Genomic DNA, 24,045 nt, shown 5'->3' on the forward strand with positions numbered 1-24,045 from the left:
GGACGTCTGCATCAGGACCAAGTCAAAACCCAGGAAAGTCGTCCTGGAACACCTGCCAGAAGCATGCCAGAGGTGATTTAAAAGGGCAGGCAGCTGCAGCCACTGTCCTCTAGCAGTGCCAGGGCTGCGCACAGAAGCCGCCTTCGTTCTTCGCCTCTCAGAAGACAACAGCTCTCGCCGGCTCCCTGGGGCGAAGAAGCGGCTACTACCGTGCAACGCTGACGTGAACCGCACTTGTAGGCTGCAAAGCGCAGCTTCGGCAGAAAGATGCCGGCAACCGGCGCTTCCCTCCGGACAACAGCGGAGAGCCCTAGTCTGCGTCTCTAGTGGACTGCATCATCGCCTAAAGCTTTTCCAGGGTTTCTCGCAGGGAGAAAGCTTGCCAGCACAGTGCACGTATCCCGCTCTTTTCAGAAACATGCACTTGCTGAACACTCCAAAAAACACTGCTCTTTCCTAGGCAAGCTTCAAACTCCTGTCAGACGTCTGTGCTCTCTGTTTTCCTCGGCCCAGCTCGTTGCACTAGAGTGCACAGCCCACCCCTGCATTCAGTGCACGGTGAAGGCAATTGCACAAAACCAGCAGCTGCTCACTCCCAAACACGAGGCGCTGTCTGTGTCCTTGCTTCCCGACCAACTCAGCGCAGCCCCTCTCTTCTGCAGCTGCCAACGAGTTCTCTGAATCTCGGAAGCTCGGGGCACGAACTAGAATTCTCCTGGACGTCTGCATCAGGACCAAGTCAAAACCCAGGAAAGTCGTCCTGGAACACCTGCCAGAAGCATGCCAGCGGTGAATTGAAAGCGCAGGCAGCTGCAGCCACCGTCCTCTAGCACTGCCAAGGCTGCGCACACAAGCCGCCTTCGTTCTTCGCCTCTCAGAAGACAACCGCTCTCGCCGGCTCCCTGGGGCAAAGAAGCGGCTGCTACCGGGCACCGCTGACGTGAACCGCACTTGTAGGCTGCAAAGCGCGGCTTCGGCAGAAAGACGCCGGCAACCACCGCTTCCCTGCGGACAGCTGCGGAGAGCCGGAGTCTGCGTCTCTAGTGGACTGCATCATCGCCAAAAGCTTTTCCAGCGTGTCGCGCAGGGAGAAAGCTTGCAAGCACAGTGCACGTATCCCGCTCTTTTCAGAAACATGCATTTGCTGAACACTCCAAAAAACACTGCTCTTTCCTAGGCAAGCTTCAAACTGCTGTCAGACGTCTGTGCTCTCTGTTTTCCGCTGCCCAGCTCGTTGCACTAGAGTGCACAGCCCACCCTGGCTTTCAGTGCACGGTGAAGGCAATTGCAAAAAACCAGCAGCTGCTCACTCCCAAACACAAGGCGCTGTCTGTGTCCTTGCTTCCCGACCAACTCAGCGCAGCCCCTCTCTTCTGCAGCTGCCATCGAGTTCTCTGCATCTCGGAAGCTCAGGGCCCCCCGGGTCGCCGCGCCTACCGCGGGGGGTGGCTTTTCCCTTATATGGTGGCGGCGCCTGGCGCGGCCGCTGATTGGCTCTCTGCCTTCTGCCGCTCTCCGCCCCTTTCTCCCGCGCACGCGCGCCCCTGAAATCGTGCGGTGTCCGAGTTTTCGCGCCGAGACTACTAGTGCTCCGCCCCCCTCCGCGGCACCCGGCGCCATTTTCAAGTCGGCAGCGTGGCCACGCTGCCGTGCCCTCCCGGGCCGCGGCCTCTGCGTCTCGGGCCTCCCCCGCCAGCCCCCGCCAAAAGCGCTCCGCGCGCGGCTGTGCCTTTGACAACGGATTTCTGATCGGTGGCGGCCGCGGCACGGATCGATAAGCCGCGGTTTCTCGGGGTTTCTTTGCAGCGGGGGTCCCCTGGGGGTTTTTTGCGGCGGGGGTGTCTCGGGGGGCTGCCGCGGCGGGGTTCGGCGCCGCTCCGCTCGGTGCGCCGGCGGGGGAGCGGCGCGGGGCCGCGGCCAGGTCCGGGTCCTGGCGGGAGCGGGGCTGCGCTGTTCGGAACGCGCCGCTCCGGGGCTGCGCTGCCTCTGCCGGGCTGGGCTGGGCTCAGCTCCGCGGCGGGGCCGGGCTGCGCTCTGATTCGGTGAGGGGTTGTCGCGCTGAGCCCCTCCGGGTCTCCGCTCTCGGGTGGACCCTCCTCAGGGGCGGTCCGCGCTTTCGCCCCCGTCCCGAGCTCGGGTTTAACTAATAAACACATACGCGCTGCACTCTGCGACTCCTGTTTTTCTAATGCCCTGCGCGGGGTTTTTTCTACCTTGCCCAGTGCTGTAACGCTTTCGCCACTGCCTGAGGATTTCGATTCCCCGGCTAGCGTGGCTGTATACTGTTCCCATATTCCCGGATGCATGGCATCCACTGAGCATTCGGTTGCTCCAAGCCCAGGCAGCCTTGCTATAGCAAGATAAAAGTCCCTGAGCTTAAACTCGATACTCCATTGCTTCATACTCACGACCCATGCGACGCTGCCCATGACGCTCGCGGGTCCCGGGACGTCTACCCTCGCCTAGATACAGTCTGACCGTTCCGGCCGCTGCTTCTGTCCAGGTGTATCCCGCCCGCCGGGGGAATTTTTCCTTTTTTTTTCTTCTTTTCTCCCGGGTTTCGGCACCAGTATGTTGCCTTTATAAAGGACAACCAGGGACCTGGTTCAGGTGGCAGCACGGCAGCCTGGTCTCGGCCAGGCTGTTTGGGCTAATCAACACACGCAGACACCAATATGGCAGACGGTCGAAAAGCGTTTATTATCCTATCTCGTGGGTTTAAATAGTTTTTAGGGGTCTTTGCTACGTCAGAGGGGGGTTGGGGGTCTCAGGGGTTAGTCGGGTAGTGGAAATTTACCAGAGCAGGTGTGGCTACATTCTTCTGGGGCTTCTGGGGTTAATAGATAAGTGGGGAAGAGAGAGGGGGAGGGGTCTATCTTTCCGTGACATCGCGTGGTCTTCCGCTCGCCTGTCCCTTACCTACCACACTCAGGGTACGAAGAAGAATTCTCCAGATTCGTCTGCATCAGGACCAAGTCAAAACGCAGGAAAGTCGTCCTGGAGCACTGCCAGAAGCATCCCAGAGGTGAACTGAAAGGGCTGGAAGCTGCAGCCACCGTCCTTCAGCAGTGCCAAGGCTGCGCACACAAGCCGGTTTCGTTCTTCGCCTCTCAGAAGCCAACCGCTCTCCCCGGCTGCCGGAGGCGAAGAAGCGGCTACTAGGTGCACCGCTGACGTGAAATGCACTTGTAGGCTGCAAAGCGCGGCTTCGGCAGAAAGACGCCGGCAACCGGCACTTCCCTGCGGACAGCTGCGGAGAGCCGAAGTCTGCGTCTCTAGCGGACTGCATCATGGCGAAAAGCTTTTCCAGCGTGTCTGGCAGGGAGAAAGCTTGCCAGCACAGTGCACGCATCCCGCCCTGGCCAAGAAACATGGATTTGCTGAACACTCCAAAAACACTGCTCTTTCTTAGGCAAGCTTCAAACTGCTGTCAGACATCTGTGCTCTCTGTTTTCTGCTGCCTTGCTCGTTGTAGAAGAGTGCACAGCTCCACCTGACATTCAGTGCACAGCGAAGTCAACTGCAAAAAACCAGCAGCTACTCACTTCCAAACACAAGGCGCTGTCTATGTCCTTGCTTCCGGAGCAACTCAGCACAGCCCTTCTTTGCTGCAGCTGCCATCGAGTTCTCTGCATCTCGGAAGCTCAGATTACGAACAAGAATTCTCCAGATTCGTCTGCATCAGGACCAAGTCAAAACGCAGGAAACTCGTCCTGGAGAACCTGCACGAAACATGCCAGCGTTGAATTGAAAGCGCAGGCAGCTGCAGCACCCGTCCTCTAGCAGTGCCAAGGCTGCGCACACAAGCCGGTTTCGTTCTTCGCCTCTCAGAAGCCAACCGCTCTCTTGGCTGCCGGAGGAGGAGAAGCGGCTACTAGGTGCACCGCTGACGTGAACCGCACTTGTAGGCTGCAGAGCGCGGCTTCGGCAGAAAGACGCCGGCAACCGGCGCTTCCCTTTCGGACAACAGCGGAGAGCCCTAGTCTGCGTCTCTAGTGGACTGCATCATCGCCAAAAGCTTTTCCAGCGTGTCGCGCAGGGAGAAAGCTTGCCAGCACAGTGCACGTATCCCGCTCTTTTCAGAAACATGCATTTGCTGAACACTCAAAAAAACACTGCTCTTTCCTAGGCAAGCTTCAAACTGCTGTCAGACATCTGTGCTCTCTGTTTTCTGCTGCCTTGCTCGTTGTAGAAGAGTGCACAGCTCCACCTGACATTCAGTGCAGAGCGAAGTCAACTGCAAAAAACCAGCAGCTGCTCACTCCCAAACACAAGGCGCTGTCTATGTCCTTGCTTCCGGAGCAACTCAGCACAGCCCTTCTTTGCTGCAGCTGCCATCGAGTTCTCTGCATCTCGGAAGCTCAGGGTACGAACAAGAATTCTCCAGATTCGTCTGCATCAGGACCAAGTCAAAACGCAGGAAAGTCGTCTTGAAGCACCTGCCAGAAGCATCCCAGAGGTGAACTGAAAGGGCTGGCAGCTGCAGCCACCGTCCTCTACCAGTGCCAAGGCTGCGCACACAAGCCGGTTTCGTTCTTCGCCTCTCAGAAGCCAACCGCTCTCCCCGGCTCCTGGAGGAGAAGAAGCGGCTACTAGGTGCACCGCTGACGTGAACCGCACTTGTAGGCTGCAAAGCGCGGCTTCGGCAGAAAGACGCCGGCAACCGCCACTTCCCTGCGGACAGCTGCGGAGAGCCGGAATCTGCGTCTCAAGCGGACTGCATCATGGCGAAAAGCTTTTCCAGCGTGTCTCGCAGGGAGAAAGCTTGCCAGCACAGTGCACGCATCCCGCCCTTGCCCAGAAACATGGATGTGCTGAACACTCCAAAAATACTACTCTTTCCAAGGCAAGCTTCAAACTGCTGTCAGACGTCCGTGCTCTCTGTTTTCTACTGCCCTGCTCGTTGTAGAAGAGTGCACAGCTCACCCTGGCATTCGGTGCACAGCGAAGTCAATTGCCAAAAACCAGCAGCTGCTCACTCCCAAACACAAGGCGCTGTCTATGTTCTTGGTTCCCGAGCAACTCAGCGGAGCCCTTCTTCTCTGCATCTAAGAAGCTCAGGGCACGAACAAGAATTCTCCAGATTCGTCTGCATTAGGACCAAGTCAAAACCCAGGAAACTCGTCCTGGAGAACCTGCACGAAACATGCCAGCGTTGAATTGAAAGCGCAGGCAGCTGCAGCACCCGTCCTCTAGCAGTGCCAAGGCTGCGCACACAAGCCGGTTTCGTTCTTCGCCTCTCAGAAGCCAACCGCTCTCTTGGCTGCCGGAGGAGGAGAAGCGGCTACTAGGTGCACCGCTGACGTGAACCGCACTTGTAGGCTGCAGAGCGCGGCTTCGGCAGAAAGACGCCGGCAACCGGCGCTTCCCTTTCGGACAACAGCGGAGAGCCCTAGTCTGCGTCTCTAGTGGACTGCATCATCGCCAAAAGCTTTTCCAGCGTGTCGCGCAGGGAGAAAGCTTGCCAGCACAGTGCACGTATCCCGCTCTTTTCAGAAACATGCATTTGCTGAACACTCCAAAAAACACTGCTCTTTCCTAGGCAAGCTTCAAACTGCTGTCAGACGTCTGTGCTCTCTGTTTTCCGCTGCCCAGCTCGTTGCACTAGAGTGCACAGCCCACCCTGGCTTTCAGTGCACGGTGAAGGCAATTGCAAAAACCAGCAGCTGCTCACTCCCAAACACTAGGCGCTGTCTGTGTCCTTGCTTCCCGAACAACTCAGCGCAGCCCCTCTCTTCTGCAGCTGCCATCGAGTCCTCTGCATCTCGGAAGTTCAGGGCACAAACTAGAATTCTCCTGGAAGTCTGCCTCAGGACCAAGTCAAAACCCAGGAAAGTCGTCCTGGAACACCTGCCAGAAGCATGCCAGCGGTGAATTGAAAGGGCAGGCAGCTGCAGCCACCGTCCTCTAGCAGTGCCAAGGCTGCGCACACAAGCCGCCTTCGTTCTTCGCCTCTCAGAAGACAACCGCTCTCGCCAGCTCCCTGGGGCAAAGAAGCGGCTACTACCATGCACCGCTGAAGTGAACCGCACTTGTGGGCTGCAATGGGCGGCTTCGGCAGAAAGACGCCGGACACCGGCGCTTGCCTCCGGACAACTGCGGAGATCCCTAGTCTGCGTCTCTAGTGGACTGCATCATCGCCAAAAGCTTTTCCAGCGTGTCGCGCAGGGAGAAAGCTTGCCAGCACAGTGCACGTATCCCGCTCTTTTCAGAAACATGCATTTGCTGAACACTCCAAAAAACACTGCTCTTTCCTAGGCAAGCTTCAAACTCCTGTCAGACGTCTGTGCTCTCTGTTTTCCGCTGCCCAGCTCGTTGCACTAGAGTGCACAGCCCACCCTGGCTTTCAGTGCACGTTGAGGGCAATTGCAAAAAACCAGCAGCTGCTCACTCCCAAACACAAGGCGATGTCTGTGTCCTTGCTTCCCGACCAACTCAGCGCAGTCCCTCTCTTCTGCAGCTGCCAACGAGTTCTCTGAATCTCGGAAGCTCGGGGCACGAACTAGAATTCTCCTGGACGTCTGCATCAGGACCAAGTCAAAACCCAGGAAAGTCGTCCTGGAACACCTGCCAGAAGCATGCCAGCGGTGAATTGAAAGCGCAGGCAGCTGCAGCCACCGTCCTCTATCACTGCCAATGCTGCGCACACAAGCCGCCTTCGTTCTTCGCCTCTCAGAAGACAACCGCTCTCGCCGGCTCCCTGGGGCAAAGAAGCGGCTACTACCGTGCACCGCTGACGTGAACCGCACTTGTAGGCTGCAAAGCGCGGCTTCGGCAGAAAGACGCCGGCAACCGCCGCTTCCCTGCGGACAGCTGCGGAGAGCCGGAGTCTGCGTCTCTAGTGGACTGCATCATCGCCAAAAGCTTTTCCAGCGTTTCGCGCAGGGAGAAAGCTTGCAAGCACAGTGCACGTATCCCGCTCTTTTCAGAAACATGCATTTGCTGAACACTCCAAAAAACACTGCTCTTTCCTAGGCAAGCTTCAAACTGCTGTCAGACGTCTGTGCTCTCTGTTTTCCTCGGCCCAGCTCGTTGCACTAGAGTGCACAGCCCACCCTGGCTTTCAGTGCACGGTGAAGGCAATTGCAAAAAACCAGCAGCTGCTCACTCCCAAACACAAGGCGGTGTCTGTATCCTTGCTTCCCGACCAACTCAGTGCAGTCCCTCTCTTCTGCAGCTGCCATCGAGTTCTCTGCATCTCGGAAGCTCAGGGCACGATCTAGAATTCTCCTGGAAGTCTGCATCAGGAGCAAGTCAAAACCCAGGAAAGTCATCCTGGAACACCTGCCAGAAGCATGCCAGCGGTGATTTGAAAGGGCAGGCAGCTGCAGCCACTGTCCTCTAGCAGTGCCAGGGCTGCGCACAGAAGCCGCCTTCGTTCTTCGCCTCTCAGAAGACAACAGCTCTCGCCGGCTCCCTGGGGCGAAGAAGCGGCTACTACCGTGCAACGCTGACGTGAACCGCACTTGTAGGCTGCAAAGCGCGGCTTCGGCAGAAAGACGACGGCAACCGCCGCTTCCCTCCAGGCAACAGCGGAGAGCCCTAGTCTGCGTCTCTGGTGGACTGCATCATCGCCAAAAGCTTTTCCAGCGTGTCTCGCAGGGAGAAAGCTTGCCAGCACAGTGCACGTATCCCGCTCTTTTCAGAAACATGCATTTGCTGAACACTCCAAAAAACACTGCTCCTTCCTAGGCAAGCTTCAAACTGCTGTCAGACGTCTGTGCTCTCTGTTTTCCGCTGCCCAGCTCGTTGCACTAGAGTGCACAGCCCACCCTGGCATTCAGTGCACGGTGAAGGCAATTGCAAAAAACCAGCAGCTGCTCACTCCCAAACACAAGGCGCTGTCTGTGTCCTTGCTTCCCGACCAACTCAGCGCAGCCCCTCTCTTCTGCAGCTGCCATCGAGTTCTCTGAATCTCGGAAGTTCAGGCCACGAACTAGAATTCTCCTGGAAGTCTGCATCAGGAGCAAGTCAAAACCCAGGCAAGTCATCCTGGAACACCTGCCAGAAGCATGGCAGCGGTGAATAGAAAGTGCAGGCAGCTGCAGCCACCGTCCTCTACGAGTGCCAAGGCTGCGCACACAAGCCGCCTTCGTTTTTCGCCTCTCAGAAGACAACCCCTCTCGCCGGCTCCCTGGGGCGAAGAAGCGGCTACTACCCAGCACCGCTGACGTGAACCGCACTTGTAGGCTGCAAAGCGCGGCTTCGGCAGAAAGACGCCGGCATCCGGCGCTTCCCTCCGCACAGCTGCGGAGAGCCCTAGTCTGCGTCTCTAGTGGACTGCATCATCGCCAAAAGCTTTTCCAGCGTGTCGCGCAGGGAGAAAGCTTGCCAGCACAGTGCACGTATCCCACTCTTGCCCAGAAACATGCATTTGCTGAACACTCCAAAAAACACTGCTCTTTCCTAGGCAAGCTTCAAACTGCTGTCAGACGTCTGTGCTCTCTGTTTTCCGCTGCCCAGCTCGTTGCACTAGAGTGCACAGCCCACCCTGGCTTTCAGTGCACGGTGAAGGCAATTGCAAAAAACCAGCAGCTGCTCACTCCCAAACACAAGGCGCTGTCTGTGTCCTTACTTCCCGACCAACTCAGCGCAGCCCCTCTCTTCTGCAGCTGCCATCGAGTTCTCTGATACTCGGAAGCTCAGGGCACGAACAAGAATTCTCCAGGACGTCTGCATCAGGACCAAGTCAAAACCCAGGAAAGTCGTCCTGGAACACCTGCCAGAAGCATGCCAGAGGTGATTTAAAAGGGCAGGCAGCTGCAGCCACTGTCCTCTAGCAGTGCCAGGGCTGCGCACAGAAGCCGCCTTCGTTCTTCGCCTCTCAGAAGACAACAGCTCTCGCCGGCTCCCTGGGGCGAAGAAGCGGCTACTACCGTGCAACGCTGACGTGAACCGCACTTGTAGGCTGCAAAGCGCAGCTTCGGCAGAAAGATGCCGGCAACCGGCGCTTCCCTCCGGACAACAGCGGAGAGCCCTAGTCTGCGTCTCTAGTGGACTGCATCATCGCCTAAAGCTTTTCCAGGGTTTCTCGCAGGGAGAAAGCTTGCCAGCACAGTGCACGTATCCCGCTCTTTTCAGAAACATGCACTTGCTGAACACTCCAAAAAACACTGCTCTTTCCTAGGCAAGCTTCAAACTCCTGTCAGACGTCTGTGCTCTCTGTTTTCCTCGGCCCAGCTCGTTGCACTAGAGTGCACAGCCCACCCTTGCATTCAGTGCACGGTGAAGGCAATTGCACAAAACCAGCAGCTGCTCACTCCCAAACACGAGGCGCTGTCTGTGTCCTTGCTTCCCGACCAACTCAGCGCAGCCCCTCTCTTCTGCAGCTGCCAACGAGTTCTCTGAATCTCGGAAGCTCGGGGCACGAACTAGAATTCTCCTGGACGTCTGCATCAGGACCAAGTCAAAACCCAGGAAAGTCGTCCTGGAACACCTGCCAGAAGCATGCCAGCGGTGAATTGAAAGCGCAGGCAGCTGCAGCCACCGTCCTCTAGCACTGCCAAGGCTGCGCACACAAGCCGCCTTCGTTCTTCGCCTCTCAGAAGACAACCGCTCTCGCCGGCTCCCTGGGGCAAAGAAGCGGCTGCTACCGTGCACCGCTGACGTGAACCGCACTTGTAGGCTGCAAAGCGCGGCTTCGGCAGAAAGACGCCGGCAACCACCGCTTCCCTGCGGACAGCTGCGGAGAGCCGGAGTCTGCGTCTCTAGTGGACTGCATCATCGCCAAAAGCTTTTCCAGCGTGTCGCGCAGGGAGAAAGCTTGCAAGCACAGTGCACGTATCCCGCTCTTTTCAGAAACATGCATTTGCTGAACACTCCAAAAAACACTGCTCTTTCCTAGGCAAGCTTCAAACTGCTGTCAGACGTCTGTGCTCTCTGTTTTCCGCTGCCCAGCTCGTTGCACTAGAGTGCACAGCCCACCCTGGCTTTCAGTGCACGGTGAAGGCAATTGCAAAAAACCAGCAGCTGCTCACTCCCAAACACAAGGCGCTGTCTGTGTCCTTGCTTCCCGACCAACTCAGCGCAGCCCCTCTCTTCTGCAGCTGCCATCGAGTTCTCTGCATCTCGGAAGCTCAGGGCCCCCCGGGTCGCCGCGCCTACCGCGGGGGGTGGCTTTTCCCTTATATGGTGGCGGCGCCTGGCGCGGCCGCTGATTGGCTCTCTGCCTTCTGCCGCTCTCCGCCCCTTTCTCCCGCGCACGCGCGCCCCTGAAATCGTGCGGTGTCCGAGTTTTCGCGCCGAGACTACTAGTGCTCCGCCCCCCTCCGCGGCACCCGGCGCCATTTTCAAGTCGGCAGCGTGGCCACGCTGCCGTGCCCTCCCGGGCCGCGGCCTCTGCGTCTCGGGCCTCCCCCGCCAGCCCCCGCCAAAAGCGCTCCGCGCGCGGCTGTGCCTTTGACAACGGATTTCTGATCGGTGGCGGCCGCGGCACGGATCGATAAGCCGCGGTTTCTCGGGGTTTCTTTGCAGCGGGGGTCCCCTGGGGGTTTTTTGCGGCGGGGGTGTCTCGGGGGGCTGCCGCGGCGGGGTTCGGCGCCGCTCCGCTCGGTGCGCCGGCGGGGGAGCGGCGCGGGGCCGCGGCCAGGTCCGGGTCCTGGCGGGAGCGGGGCTGCGCTGTTCGGAACGCGCCGCTCCGGGGCTGCGCTGCCTCTGCCGGGCTGGGCTGGGCTCAGCTCCGCGGCGGGGCCGGGCTGCGCTCTGATTCGGTGAGGGGTTGTCGCGCTGAGCCCCTCCGGGTCTCCGCTCTCGGGTGGACCCTCCTCAGGGGCGGTCCGCGCTTTCGCCCCCGTCCCGAGCTCGGGTTTAACTAATAAACACATACGCGCTGCACTCTGCGACTCCTGTTTTTCTAATGCCCTGCGCGGGGTTTTTTCTACCTTGCCCAGTGCTGTAACGCTTTCGCCACTGCCTGAGGATTTCGATTCCCCGGCTAGCGTGGCTGTATACTGTTCCCATATTCCCGGATGCATGGCATCCACTGAGCATTCGGTTGCTCCAAGCCCAGGCAGCCTTGCTATAGCAAGATAAAAGTCCCTGAGCTTAAACTCGATACTCCATTGCTTCATACTCACGACCCATGCGACGCTGCCCATGACGCTCGCGGGTCCCGGGACGTCTACCCTCGCCTAGATACAGTCTGACCGTTCCGGCCGCTGCTTCTGTCCAGGTGTATCCCGCCCGCCGGGGGAATTTTTCCTTTTTTTTTCTTCTTTTCTCCCGGGTTTCGGCACCAGTATGTTGCCTTTATAAAGGACAACCAGGGACCTGGTTCAGGTGGCAGCACGGCAGCCTGGTCTCGGCCAGGCTGTTTGGGCTAATCAACACACGCAGACACCAATATGGCAGACGGTCGAAAAGCGTTTATTATCCTATCTCGTGGGTTTAAATAGTTTTTAGGGGTCTTTGCTACGTCAGAGGGGGGTTGGGGGTCTCAGGGGTTAGTCGGGTAGTGGAAATTTACCAGAGCAGGTGTGGCTACATTCTTCTGGGGCTTCTGGGGTTAATAGATAAGTGGGGAAGAGAGAGGGGGAGGGGTCTATCTTTCCGTGACATCGCGTGGTCTTCCGCTCGCCTGTCCCTTACCTACCACACTCAGGGTACGAAGAAGAATTCTCCAGATTCGTCTGCATCAGGACCAAGTCAAAACGCAGGAAAGTCGTCCTGGAGCACTGCCAGAAGCATCCCAGAGGTGAACTGAAAGGGCTGGAAGCTGCAGCCACCGTCCTTCAGCAGTGCCAAGGCTGCGCACACAAGCCGGTTTCGTTCTTCGCCTCTCAGAAGCCAACCGCTCTCCCCGGCTGCCGGAGGCGAAGAAGCGGCTACTAGGTGCACCGCTGACGTGAAATGCACTTGTAGGCTGCAAAGCGCGGCTTCGGCAGAAAGACGCCGGCAACCGGCACTTCCCTGCGGACAGCTGCGGAGAGCCGAAGTCTGCGTCTCTAGCGGACTGCATCATGGCGAAAAGCTTTTCCAGCGTGTCTGGCAGGGAGAAAGCTTGCCAGCACAGTGCACGCATCCCGCCCTGGCCAAGAAACATGGATTTGCTGAACACTCCAAAAACACTGCTCTTTCTTAGGCAAGCTTCAAACTGCTGTCAGACATCTGTGCTCTCTGTTTTCTGCTGCCTTGCTCGTTGTAGAAGAGTGCACAGCTCCACCTGACATTCAGTGCACAGCGAAGTCAACTGCAAAAAACCAGCAGCTACTCACTTCCAAACACAAGGCGCTGTCTATGTCCTTGCTTCCGGAGCAACTCAGCACAGCCCTTCTTTGCTGCAGCTGCCATCGAGTTCTCTGCATCTCGGAAGCTCAGATTACGAACAAGAATTCTCCAGATTCGTCTGCATCAGGACCAAGTCAAAACGCAGGAAACTCGTCCTGGAGAACCTGCACGAAACATGCCAGCGTTGAATTGAAAGCGCAGGCAGCTGCAGCACCCGTCCTCTAGCAGTGCCAAGGCTGCGCACACAAGCCGGTTTCGTTCTTCGCCTCTCAGAAGCCAACCGCTCTCTTGGCTGCCGGAGGAGGAGAAGCGGCTACTAGGTGCACCGCTGACGTGAACCGCACTTGTAGGCTGCAGAGCGCGGCTTCGGCAGAAAGACGCCGGCAACCGGCGCTTCCCTTTCGGACAACAGCGGAGAGCCCTAGTCTGCGTCTCTAGTGGACTGCATCATCGCCAAAAGCTTTTCCAGCGTGTCGCGCAGGGAGAAAGCTTGCCAGCACAGTGCACGTATCCCGCTCTTTTCAGAAACATGCATTTGCTGAACACTCAAAAAAACACTGCTCTTTCCTAGGCAAGCTTCAAACTGCTGTCAGACATCTGTGCTCTCTGTTTTCTGCTGCCTTGCTCGTTGTAGAAGAGTGCACAGCTCCACCTGACATTCAGTGCAGAGCGAAGTCAACTGCAAAAAACCAGCAGCTGCTCACTCCCAAACACAAGGCGCTGTCTATGTCCTTGCTTCCGGAGCAACTCAGCACAGCCCTTCTTTGCTGCAGCTGCCATCGAGTTCTCTGCATCTCGGAAGCTCAGGGTACGAACAAGAATTCTCCAGATTCGTCTGCATCAGGACCAAGTCAAAACGCAGGAAAGTCGTCTTGAAGCACCTGCCAGAAGCATCCCAGAGGTGAACTGAAAGGGCTGGCAGCTGCAGCCACCGTCCTCTACCAGTGCCAAGGCTGCGCACACAAGCCGGTTTCGTTCTTCGCCTCTCAGAAGCCAACCGCTCTCCCCGGCTCCTGGAGGAGAAGAAGCGGCTACTAGGTGCACCGCTGACGTGAACCGCACTTGTAGGCTGCAAAGCGCGGCTTCGGCAGAAAGACGCCGGCAACCGCCACTTCCCTGCGGACAGCTGCGGAGAGCCGGAATCTGCGTCTCAAGCGGACTGCATCATGGCGAAAAGCTTTTCCAGCGTGTCTCGCAGGGAGAAAGCTTGCCAGCACAGTGCACGCATCCCGCCCTTGCCCAGAAACATGGATGTGCTGAACACTCCAAAAATACTACTCTTTCCAAGGCAAGCTTCAAACTGCTGTCAGACGTCCGTGCTCTCTGTTTTCTACTGCCCTGCTCGTTGTAGAAGAGTGCACAGCTCACCCTGGCATTCGGTGCACAGCGAAGTCAATTGCCAAAAACCAGCAGCTGCTCACTCCCAAACACAAGGCGCTGTCTATGTTCTTGGTTCCCGAGCAACTCAGCGGAGCCCTTCTTCTCTGCATCTAAGAAGCTCAGGGCACGAACAAGAATTCTCCAGATTCGTCTGCATTAGGACCAAGTCAAAACCCAGGAAACTCGTCCTGGAGAACCTGCACGAAACATGCCAGCGTTGAATTGAAAGCGCAGGCAGCTGCAGCACCCGTCCTCTAGCAGTGCCAAGGCTGCGCACACAAGCCGGTTTCGTTCTTCGCCTCTCAGAAGCCAACCGCTCTCTTGGCTGCCGGAGGAGGAGAAGCGGCTACTAGGTGCACCGCTGACGTGAACCGCACTTGTAGGCTGCAGAGCGCGGCTTCGGCAGAAAGACGCCGGCAACCGGCGCTTCCCTTTCGGACAACAGCGGAGAGCCCTAGTCTGCGTCTCTAGTGGACTGCATCATCGCCAAAAGCTTTTCCAGCGTGTCGCGCAGGGAGAAAGCTTGCCAGCACAGTGCACGTATCCCGCTCTTTTCAGAAACATGCATTTGCTGAACACTCCAAAAAACACTGCTCTTTCCTAGGCAAGCTTCAAACTGCTGTCAGACGTCTGTGCTCTCTGTTTTCCGCTGCCCAGCTCGTTGCACTAGAGTGCACAGCCCACCCTGGCTTTCAGTGCACGGTGAAGGCAATTGCAAAAACCAGCAGCTGCTCACTCCCAAACACTAGGCGCTGTCTGTGTCCTTGCTTCCCGAACAACTCAGCGCAGCCCCTCTCTTCTGCAGCTGCCATCGAGTCCTCTGCATCTCGGAAGTTCAGGGCACAAACTAGAATTCTCCTGGAAGTCTGCCTCAGGACCAAGTCAAAACCCAGGAAAGTCGTCCTGGAACACCTGCCAGAAGCATGCCAGCGGTGAATTGAAAGGGCAGGCAGCTGCAGCCACCGTCCTCTAGCAGTGCCAAGGCTGCGCACACAAGCCGCCTTCGTTCTTCGCCTCTCAGAAGACAACCGCTCTCGCCAGCTCCCTGGGGCAAAGAAGCGGCTACTACCATGCACCGCTGAAGTGAACCGCACTTGTGGGCTGCAATGGGCGGCTTCGGCAGAAAGACGCCGGACACCGGCGCTTGCCTCCGGACAACTGCGGAGATCCCTAGTCTGCGTCTCTAGTGGACTGCATCATCGCCAAAAGCTTTTCCAGCGTGTCGCGCAGGGAGAAAGCTTGCCAGCACAGTGCACGTATCCCGCTCTTTTCAGAAACATGCATTTGCTGAACACTCCAAAAAACACTGCTCTTTCCTAGGCAAGCTTCAAACTCCTGTCAGACGTCTGTGCTCTCTGTTTTCCGCTGCCCAGCTCGTTGCACTAGAGTGCACAGCCCACCCTGGCTTTCAGTGCACGGTGAAGGCAATTGCAAAAAACCAGCAGCTGCTCACTCCCAAACACAAGGCGCTGTCTGTGTCCTTGCTTCCCGACCAACTCAGCGCAGCCCCTCTCTTCTGCAGCTGCCAACGAGTTCTCTGCATCTCGGAAGTTCAGGGCACAAACTAGAATTCTCCTGGAAGTCTGCCTCAGGAGCAAGTCAAAACCCAGGCAAGTTGTCCTGGAACACCTGCCAGAAGCATGCCAGCGGTGAATTGAAAGTGCAGGCAGCTGCAGCCACTGTCCTCTACCAGTGCCAAGGCTGCGCACACAAGCCGCCTTCGTTCTTCGCCTCTCAGAAGACAACAGCTCTCGCCGGCTACCTGGGGCGAAGAAGCGGCTACTACCGTGCACCGCTGACGTGAACTGCACTTGTAGGCTGCAAAGCGCGGCTTCGGCAGAAAGACGCCGGCAAGCGGCGCTTCCCTCCGGACAACAGCGGAGAGCCCTAGTCTGCGTCTCTAGTGGACTGCATCATCGCCAAAAGCTTTTCCAGCGTGTCTCGCAGGGAGAAAGCTTGCCAGCACAGTGCACGTATCCCGCTCTTTTCAGAAACATGCATTTGCTGAACACTCCAAAAAACACTGCTCTTTCCTAGGCAAGCTTCAAACTCCTGTCAGACGTCTGTGCTCTCTGTTTTCCTCGACCCAGCTCGTTGCACTAGAGTGCACAGCCCACCCTTGCATTCAGTGCACGTTGAAGGCAATTGCATAAAACCAGCATCGCTCACTCCCAAACACAAGGCGCTGTCTGTGTCCTTGCTTCCCGACCAACTCAGCGCAGCCCCTCTCTTCTGCAGCTGCCAACGAGTTCTCTGAATCTCGGAAGCTCGGGGCACGAACTAGAATTCTCCTGGACGTCTGCATCAGGACCAAGTCAAAACCCAGGCAAGTCATCCTGGAACACCTGCCAGAAGCATGCCAGTGGTGAATTGAAAGTGCAGGCAGCTGCAGCCACCGTCCTCTAGCAGTGCCAAGGCTGCGCACACAAGCCGGTTTCGTTCTTCGCCTCTCAGAAGCCAACCGCTCTCTTGGCTGCCGGAGGAGAAGAAGCGGCTACTAGGTGCAGCGCTGACGTGAACCGCACTTGTAGGCTGCAAAGCGCGGCTTCGGCAGAAAGACGCTGGCAACCGCCGCTTCCCTGCGGACAGCTGCGGAGAGCCGGAGTCTGCGTCTCTAGCGGACTGCATCATGGCGAAAAGCTTTTCCAGCGTGTCTCGCAGGGAGAAAGCTTGCCAGCACAGTGCACGCATCCCACCCTTGCCCAGAAACATGGATTTGCGGAACACTCCAAAAACACTACTCTTTCCTAGGCAAGATTCAAACTGCTGTCAGACATCCGTGCTTTCTGTTTTCTGCTGCCCTGCTCGTTTCAGAAGAGTGCACAGCTCACCCTGACATTCAGTGCACAGCGAAGTCAACTGCAAAAAACCAGCAGCTGCTCACTCCCAAACACAAGGCGCTGTCTATGGCCTTGCTTCCCCAACAACTCAGCGCAGCCCTTCTTTTCTGCAGCTGCCATCGAGTTCTCTGCAACTCGGAAGCTCAGGGTACGAACAGGAATTCTCCAGATTCGTCTGCATCAGAACCAAGTCAAAACGCAGGAAAGTCGTCCTGGAGCACCTGCCAGAAGCATCCCAGAGGTGAACTGAAAGGGTTGTCAGTTTGTAGGGCTCCTCTGGGACTGTCAGGGCAGCACAAGTGTGAGGTGGACGCAGCTATTGTTGGGGCCCATCCTTCGATGTTCGGAATTTTTGCAATCAGCTGCCTGCTCTGGGCCACAGGACCGTGAGCAGAAACATCGGCTGTTTACCCTGGGAAAGAAAACTCACCAGTCCAGGTTCCTGATGTCAGTTTGTAGGGCTCCTTTGGGACTGTCAGGGCAGCACAAGTATGAGGTGGAGGAAGCTTCTGTATGGGGCCCATCCTTCGATATTCGGATTTTTTGCAGTCAGCTCCACGGTAAGGGGCACAGGGCCCTGGGCAAAAACATTGGTTGTTTTCCCTGGGAAAGAAAACTTACCAGTCCAGGTTCCTGATGTCAGTTTGTAGGGCTCCTCTGGGACTGTCAGGGCAGCACAAGTATGAGGTGGAGGCAGCTACGGTATGGGGCCCATCCTTCGATTTTCCGATTTTTTGCAATCAGCTGCCTGCTCAGGGCCAGAGGACCGTGAGCAGAAACATCGGCAGTTTTCCCTGGGAAAGAAAACTCACCAGTCCAGGCTCCTGATGTCAGTTTGTAGGGCTCTTCAGGGACTGTCAGGGCAGCACAAGTATGAGGTGGAGGCAGCTTCTGTATGGGGGCCATTCTTCGATGTTTGGATTTTTTGCAATCAGCTGCCTGCTCAGGGCCACGGGACCCTCTGCAGAAACATTGGCTGTTTTCCCTGGGAAAGAAAACTCACCAGTCCAGGTTCATGATGTCAGTTTGTAGGGCTCCTCGGGGACTGTCAGGGCAGCACAAGTATGAGGTGGAGGCAGCTTCTGTATGGGGCCCATCCTTCGATGTTTGGATTTTTTGCAATCAGCTGCCTACTCAGGGATACAGGACACTGACCATAAACATCGGCTGTTTTCCCTGGGAAAGAAAACTCACCAGTCCAGGTTCCTGATGTCAGTTTGTAGGGCTCCTCTGGGACTGTCAGGGCAGCACAAGTATGAGGTGGGGGAAGCTCCGGTCTGGGACTTATCCTTCGATGTTCGGATTTTTGCAATCAGCAGCCGGCTCATAGCCACAGGGATCTGAGCACAAACATCGGTTGTTTCCCCTGGGAAAGAAAACTCAGCAGTCCAGATTCCTGATGTCAGTTAGTAGGGCTCCTCTGGGACGGTCAGGGCAGCACAAGTATGAGGTGGAGGCAGTTTCTGTATGGGGCCCATCCTTCGATGTTCGGATTTTTTGCAATCAGCTTCCTGCTCAGGGCCACAGGAACCTGAGCATAAACATCGGCTGTTTTCCCTGGGAAAGAAAACTCACCAGCCCAGGTTCCTGATGTCAGTTTGTAGGGCTCCTCTGGGACTGTCAGGGCAGCACAAGTATGAGGTGCAGGCAACTACTCTATGGTGCCGATCCTTCGATGTTCGGATCTTTTGCAATCAGCTGCCTGCTGAGGGCCACAGGATTGTGAGCAGAAACATCGGCCGTTTTCCCTAGGAAAGAAAACTCACCAGCCCCGGTTCCTGATGTCAGTTTGTAGGGCTCCTCTGGGACTGTCTGGAAAGCACAAGTATGAGGTGGAGGCAGCTTCTCTATGGGGCCCATCCTTCTATGTTCGGATTTTTTGCAATCAGCTGACTGCTCAGGGCCTAAGGATCCTGCAAAGAAACATCGGCTTTTTTCCGTGGGAAAGAAAACGCACCCGCCCCGGTTCCTGATGTCAGTTTGTAGGGCTCCTCTGGCACTGTCAGGGCAGCACAAGTATGAGGTGGAGGCAACTACTCTATGGTGCCGATCCTTCGATGTTTGGATTTTTTGCAGTCAGCTCCTCGCTAAGGGGTACAGGGCCCTGGGAAAAAACATTGGTCGTTCTCCCTGGGAAAGAAAACTCACCAGTCCAGGCTCCTGATGTCAGTTTGTAGGGCTCCTCTGGGACTGTCAGGGCAGCACAAGTATGAGGTTGGGGCAGCTTTTGTACAGGTCCCATCCTTCGATATTTGTATTTTTGCCATCAGCAGCCGGCTCAGGGCCACAGGACCCTGAGCAGAAACATCGTCTGTTTTCCCTGGGAAAGAAAACTTACCTAGTCCAGGTTCCTGATGTCAGTTTTTAGGGCTCGTCTGGGACTGTCAGGGCAGCACAAGTATGAGGTGGAGGCAGCTTCTGTATGGGGCCCATCCTTCGATTTTCGGATTTTTTGCAATAAGATGCCTGCTCAGGGCTACAGGACCCTGAGCAAAAACATCGTCTGTTTTCCCTGGGTAAGAAAATTTACCTAGTCCAGGTTCCTGATGTCAGTTTGTAGGGCTCGTCTGGGACTGTCAGGTCAGCACAAATATGAGGTGGAGGCAGCTTCTGTATTGGGCTCAGCCCTCGATATTTGTATTTTTTACATTCAGCTGCCTGCTCAGGGCCACAGGACCCTGAGCAGAAACATCGGCTGTTTTCCCTGGGAAAGAAAACTCACCAGTCCAGGTTCCTGATGTCAGTTTTTAGGGCTCCTCTGGGACTGTCAGGGCAGCACAAGTATGAGGTGGAGGCAGCTTCTGTATGGGACTTATCCTTCGATGTTTGGAGTTTTTGCAATCAGCAGCCGTCTCAGAGCCACAGGGCCCTGAGTAGAAACATCGGCTGTTTTCCCTGGGAAAGAAAACTCACCAGTCCATGTTCCTGATGCCAGTTTGTAGGGCTCCTCTGGGACTGTCAGGGCAGCACAAGTATTAGGTGGAGGCAGCTTCTGTATGGGGCCCATCCTTCGATGTTCGAATTTGTTGCAATCAGCTGCCTGCTCAGGGCCACAGGACCGTGAGCAGAAACATCGGCAGTTTTCCCTGGGAAAGAAAACTCACCAGTCCAGGTTCCTGATGTGAGTTTGTAGGGCTCCCTGGGACTGTCAGGGCAGCACAAGTATGAGGTCGGGGCAGCTCCTGTATGGGACCTATCCTTCGATGTTCGGATTTTTTACAATCAGCAGCCGGCTCAGAGCCACAGGGCCCTGAGCACAAACTTCGGCGGTTTTCCCTGGGAAAGAAAACTCACCAGTCCAGGTTCCTGATGTCAGTTTGTAAAGCTCCTCTGGGACTGTCAGGGCAGCAGAAATATAAGGTGGTGGCAGCTTCTGTATGGGGCCCATCCTTCGATATTCGGATTTTCTGCAGTCAGCTCCCCAGTAAGGGGCACAGGGCCGTGGGCACAAACATTGGTTGTTTTCCCTGGGAAAGAAAACTCACCAGTCCAGGTTCCTGATGTCAGTTTGTAGGGCTCCTCTGGGACTGTCAGGGCAGCACAAGTATGAGGTGGAGGCAGCTACGGTATGGGGCCCATCCTTCGATATTCGGATTTTCTGCAGTCAGCTCCCCAGTAAGGGGCACAGGGCCGTGGGCACAAACATTGGTTGTTTTCCCTGGGAAAGAAAACTCACCAGTCCAGGTTCCTGATGTCAGTTTGTAGGGCTCCTCTGGGACTGTCAGGGCAGCACAAGTATGAGGTGGAGGCAGCTACGGTATGGGGCCCATCCTTCGATCTTCCGATTTGTTGCAATCAGCTGCCTGCTCAGGGCCACAGGACCGTGAGCAGAAACATCGGCAGTTTTCCCTGGGAAAGAAAACTCACCAGTCCAGGCTCCTGATGTCAGTTTGTAGGGCTCTTCTGGGACTGTCAGGGCAGCACAAGTATGAGGTGGAGGCAGCTTCTGTATGGGGCCCATACTTCGATGTTTGGATTTTTTGCAATCAGCTGCCTGCTCAGGGCCACGGGACCCTGTGCAGAAACATTTGCTGTTTTCCCTGGGAAAGAAAACTCACCAGTCCAGGTTCCTGATGTCAGTTTGTAGGGCTCCTCTGGGACTGTCAGGGCAGCACAAGTATGAGGTAGAGGCAGGTTCTGTACTAGGCCCATCCTTCGATATTCGGATTTTTTGCAGACAGCTTCCCGCTAAGGGGCACAGGGCCCTGAGCAAAAACATCGACTGTTTTCCCTGTGAGAGAAAACTCACCAGTCCAAGTTCCTGATGTCAGTTTGTAGGGCTCCCCTGGGACTGTCAGGGCAGCACAAGTATGAGGTGGAGGCAACTACTCTATGGGGCCGATCCTTCGATGTTCGGATCTTTTGCAATCAGCTGCCTGCTCAGGGCCACAGGATTGTGAGCAGAAACATCGGCCGTTTTCCCTGGGAAAGAAAACTCACCAGCCCCGGTTCCTGATGTCAGTTTGTAGGGCTCCTCTGGGACTGTCAGGGCAGCACAAGTATGAGGTGGAGGCAGCTACGGTATGGGACCAATTCTCTGATATTCCAATTTGTTGCAATCAGCGGCCTGCTCAGGGCCACAGGACCGTGAGCAGAAACATCGGCAGTTTTCCCTGGGAAAGAAAACTCACCAGTCCAAGTTACTGATGTCAGTTTGTAGGGCTCCTCTGGGACTGTCTGGAAAGCACAAGTATGAGGTGGAGGCAGACTCTGTATGGGGCCCATTCTTCGATGTTTGGATTTTTTGCAATGAGCTGCCTGCTCAGGGCCACAGGACCCTGAGCAGAAACATCGGCTGTTTTCCCTCGGAAAGAAAACTCACCAGTCCAGGTTCCTGATGTCAGTTTGTAGGGCTCCTCCTGGACTGTCAGGGCAGCAGAAATATAAGGTGGTGGCAACATCTGTATGGGGCCCATCCTTCGATATTCGGATTTTTTGCAGTCAGCTCCCCGGTAAGGGGCACAGGGCCCTGGGCACAAACATTGGTTGTTTTCCCTGGGAAAGAAAACTCACCAGTCCAGGCTCCTGATGTCAGTTTGTAGGGCTCCTCTGGGACTGTCAGGGCAGAACAAGTATGAGGTGGGGGCAGCTCCTGTATAGGACTTATCCTTCGATGTACGGATTTTTTCCAATCAGCAGCCGGCTCAGAGCCACAGGGCCCTGAGCACAAACATCAGCTGTTATCCCGGGGAAAGAAAACTCACCAGTCCAGGTTCCTGATGTCATTTTGTAGGGCTCCCCTGGGACTGTCAGGGCAGCACAAGTATGAGGTGGGGGCAACTCCTATATGGGACTTATCCTTCAATATTCGGATTTTTTGCAATCAGCTTCCTGCTCAGAGCCACTGGGCCCTGAGCAGAAATATCGGCTGTTTTCCCTGGGAAAGAAAACTCACCACCACTGGTTCCTGATATCAGTTTGTAGGGCTCCCCTGCGACTGTCAGGGCAGCACAAGCATGAGGTGGGCGCAGCTTCTGTATGGGACTTATCCTTCGATATTCGGATTTTTAGCAGTCAGCTCCCCAGTAAGGGGCACAGGGCCCTGGGCAAAAATATTGGTTGTTTACCCTGGGAAAGAAAACTCACCAGTCCAGGTTCCTGATGTCAGTTTGTAGGGCTCCTCTGGGACTGTCAGGTCAGCACAAGTATGAGGTGGGGGCAACTCCGATCTGGGACTTATCCTTCGATATTCGGATTTTTTGCAGTAAGCTACCAGCTCAGACCCACAGGGCCCTGAGCAAAAACATCGTCTCTTTTCCCTGGGAAAGAAAGCTCACCAGTCCAGGTTCCTGACGTCAGTTTGTAGGGCTCCCATGGGACTGTCAGGGCAGCACAAGTATGAGGTGGAGGCAGATTCGCTATGGGGCCCATCCTTCAATATTCGGATAATTTGCAGTCAGCTTCCCGCTAAGGGGCACAGGGCCCTGGGAAAAACATTGGTTGTTTTCCCTGGAAAGAAAACTCACCAGTCCAGGTTCCTGATGTCAGTTTGTAGGGCTCCTCTGGGACTGTCAGGGCAGCACAAGTATGAGGTGGGGGCAGCTCCTGTATGGGACTTATCCTTCGATGTTCGGATTTTTTGCAATCAGCTCCCCTGTAAGTGGCACAGGGCCCTGAGCACAATCATCGGCTGTTTCCTCTGGGAAAGTAAACTCACCAGTCCAGGTTCCTGATGTCAGTTTGTAGGGCTCCTCTGGGACTGTGAGGGCAGCACAAATATGAGGTGGGGGCAACTCCGGTCTGGGACTTATCCTTCGATGTTCGGATTTTTTGCAATCACCTTCCGGCTCAGAGCCACAGGGCCCTGAGCAGAAACATCGGCTCTTTTCAGTGGGAAAGAAAACTCACCAGTCCAGGTTCCTGATGTCAGTTTGTAGGGCTCCCTGGGACGGTCAGGGCAGCAAAAATATGAGGTGGGGGCAGCTTCTGTATGGGGCCCATCCTTCGATGTTCGGATTTTTTGCAATCAGCTGCCTGCTCAGGGCCACAGGACCCTAAGCAGAAACATCGGCTGTTTTCCCTGGGAAAGAAAACTCACCAGTCCAGGTTCCTGATGTCAGTTTGTAGGGCTCCTCTGGGACTGTCAGGGCAGCACAAGTATGAGGTGGAGGCAGCTTCTGTATGGGGTCCATCCTTCGATGTTTGGATTTTTTACAATCAGCTGCCTGCTCAGGGCCACAGGACCCCTAGCAGAAACATCGGCGGTTTTCCCTGGGAAAGAAAACTCACCAGCCCCGGTTCCTGATGTCAGTTTGTAGGGCTCCTCTGGGAATGTCAGGGCAGCACAAGTATGAGGTGGCGGCTGATTCTCTATGGGGCCCATCCTTCGATATTCAGATTTTTTGCAGACAGCTCCGCGCTTAGGGGCACAGGGCCCTGAGCAGAAACCTCGGCTGTTTTCCCTGGGAAAGAAAACTCACCAGTCCAGGTTCCTGATGTCAGTTTGTAGGGCTCCTCTGGGACTGTCAGGGCAGCATAAGTATGAGGTGGAGGCAGCTTCTCTATGGGGCCCATCCTTCGATGTTTGGATTTTTTGCAATCAGCTGCCTGCTCAGGGCCACGGGACCCTGTGCAGAAACATTTGCTGTTTTCCCTGGGAAAGAAAACTCACCAGTCCAGGTTCCTGATGTCAGTTTGTAGGGCTCCTCTGGGACTGTCAGGGCAGCACAAGTATGAGGTAGAGGCAGGTTCTGTACTAGGCCCATCCTTCGATATTCGGATTTTTTGCAGACAGCTTCCCGCTAAGGGGCACAGGGCCCTGAGCAAAAACATCGACTGTTTTCCCTGTGAGAGAAAACTCACCAGTCCAAGTTCCTGATGTCAGTTTGTAGGGCTCCCCTGGGACTGTCAGGGCAGCACAAGTATGAGGTGGAGGCAACTACTCTATGGGGCCGATCCTTCGATGTTCGGATCTTTTGCAATCAGCTGCCTGCTCAGGGCCACAGGATTGTGAGCAGAAACATCGGCCGTTTTCCCTGGGAAAGAAAACTCACCAGCCCCGGTTCCTGATGTCAGTTTGTAGGGCTCCTCTGGGACTGTCAGGGCAGCACAAGTATGAGGTGGAGGCAGCTACGGTATGGGACCAATTCTCTGATATTCC

Source organism: Taeniopygia guttata, chromosome 3 (assembly GCF_048771995.1).
Source record: "Taeniopygia guttata chromosome 3, bTaeGut7.mat, whole genome shotgun sequence".
In the NCBI taxonomy this organism is placed as follows: Eukaryota; Metazoa; Chordata; class Aves; order Passeriformes; family Estrildidae; genus Taeniopygia; species Taeniopygia guttata.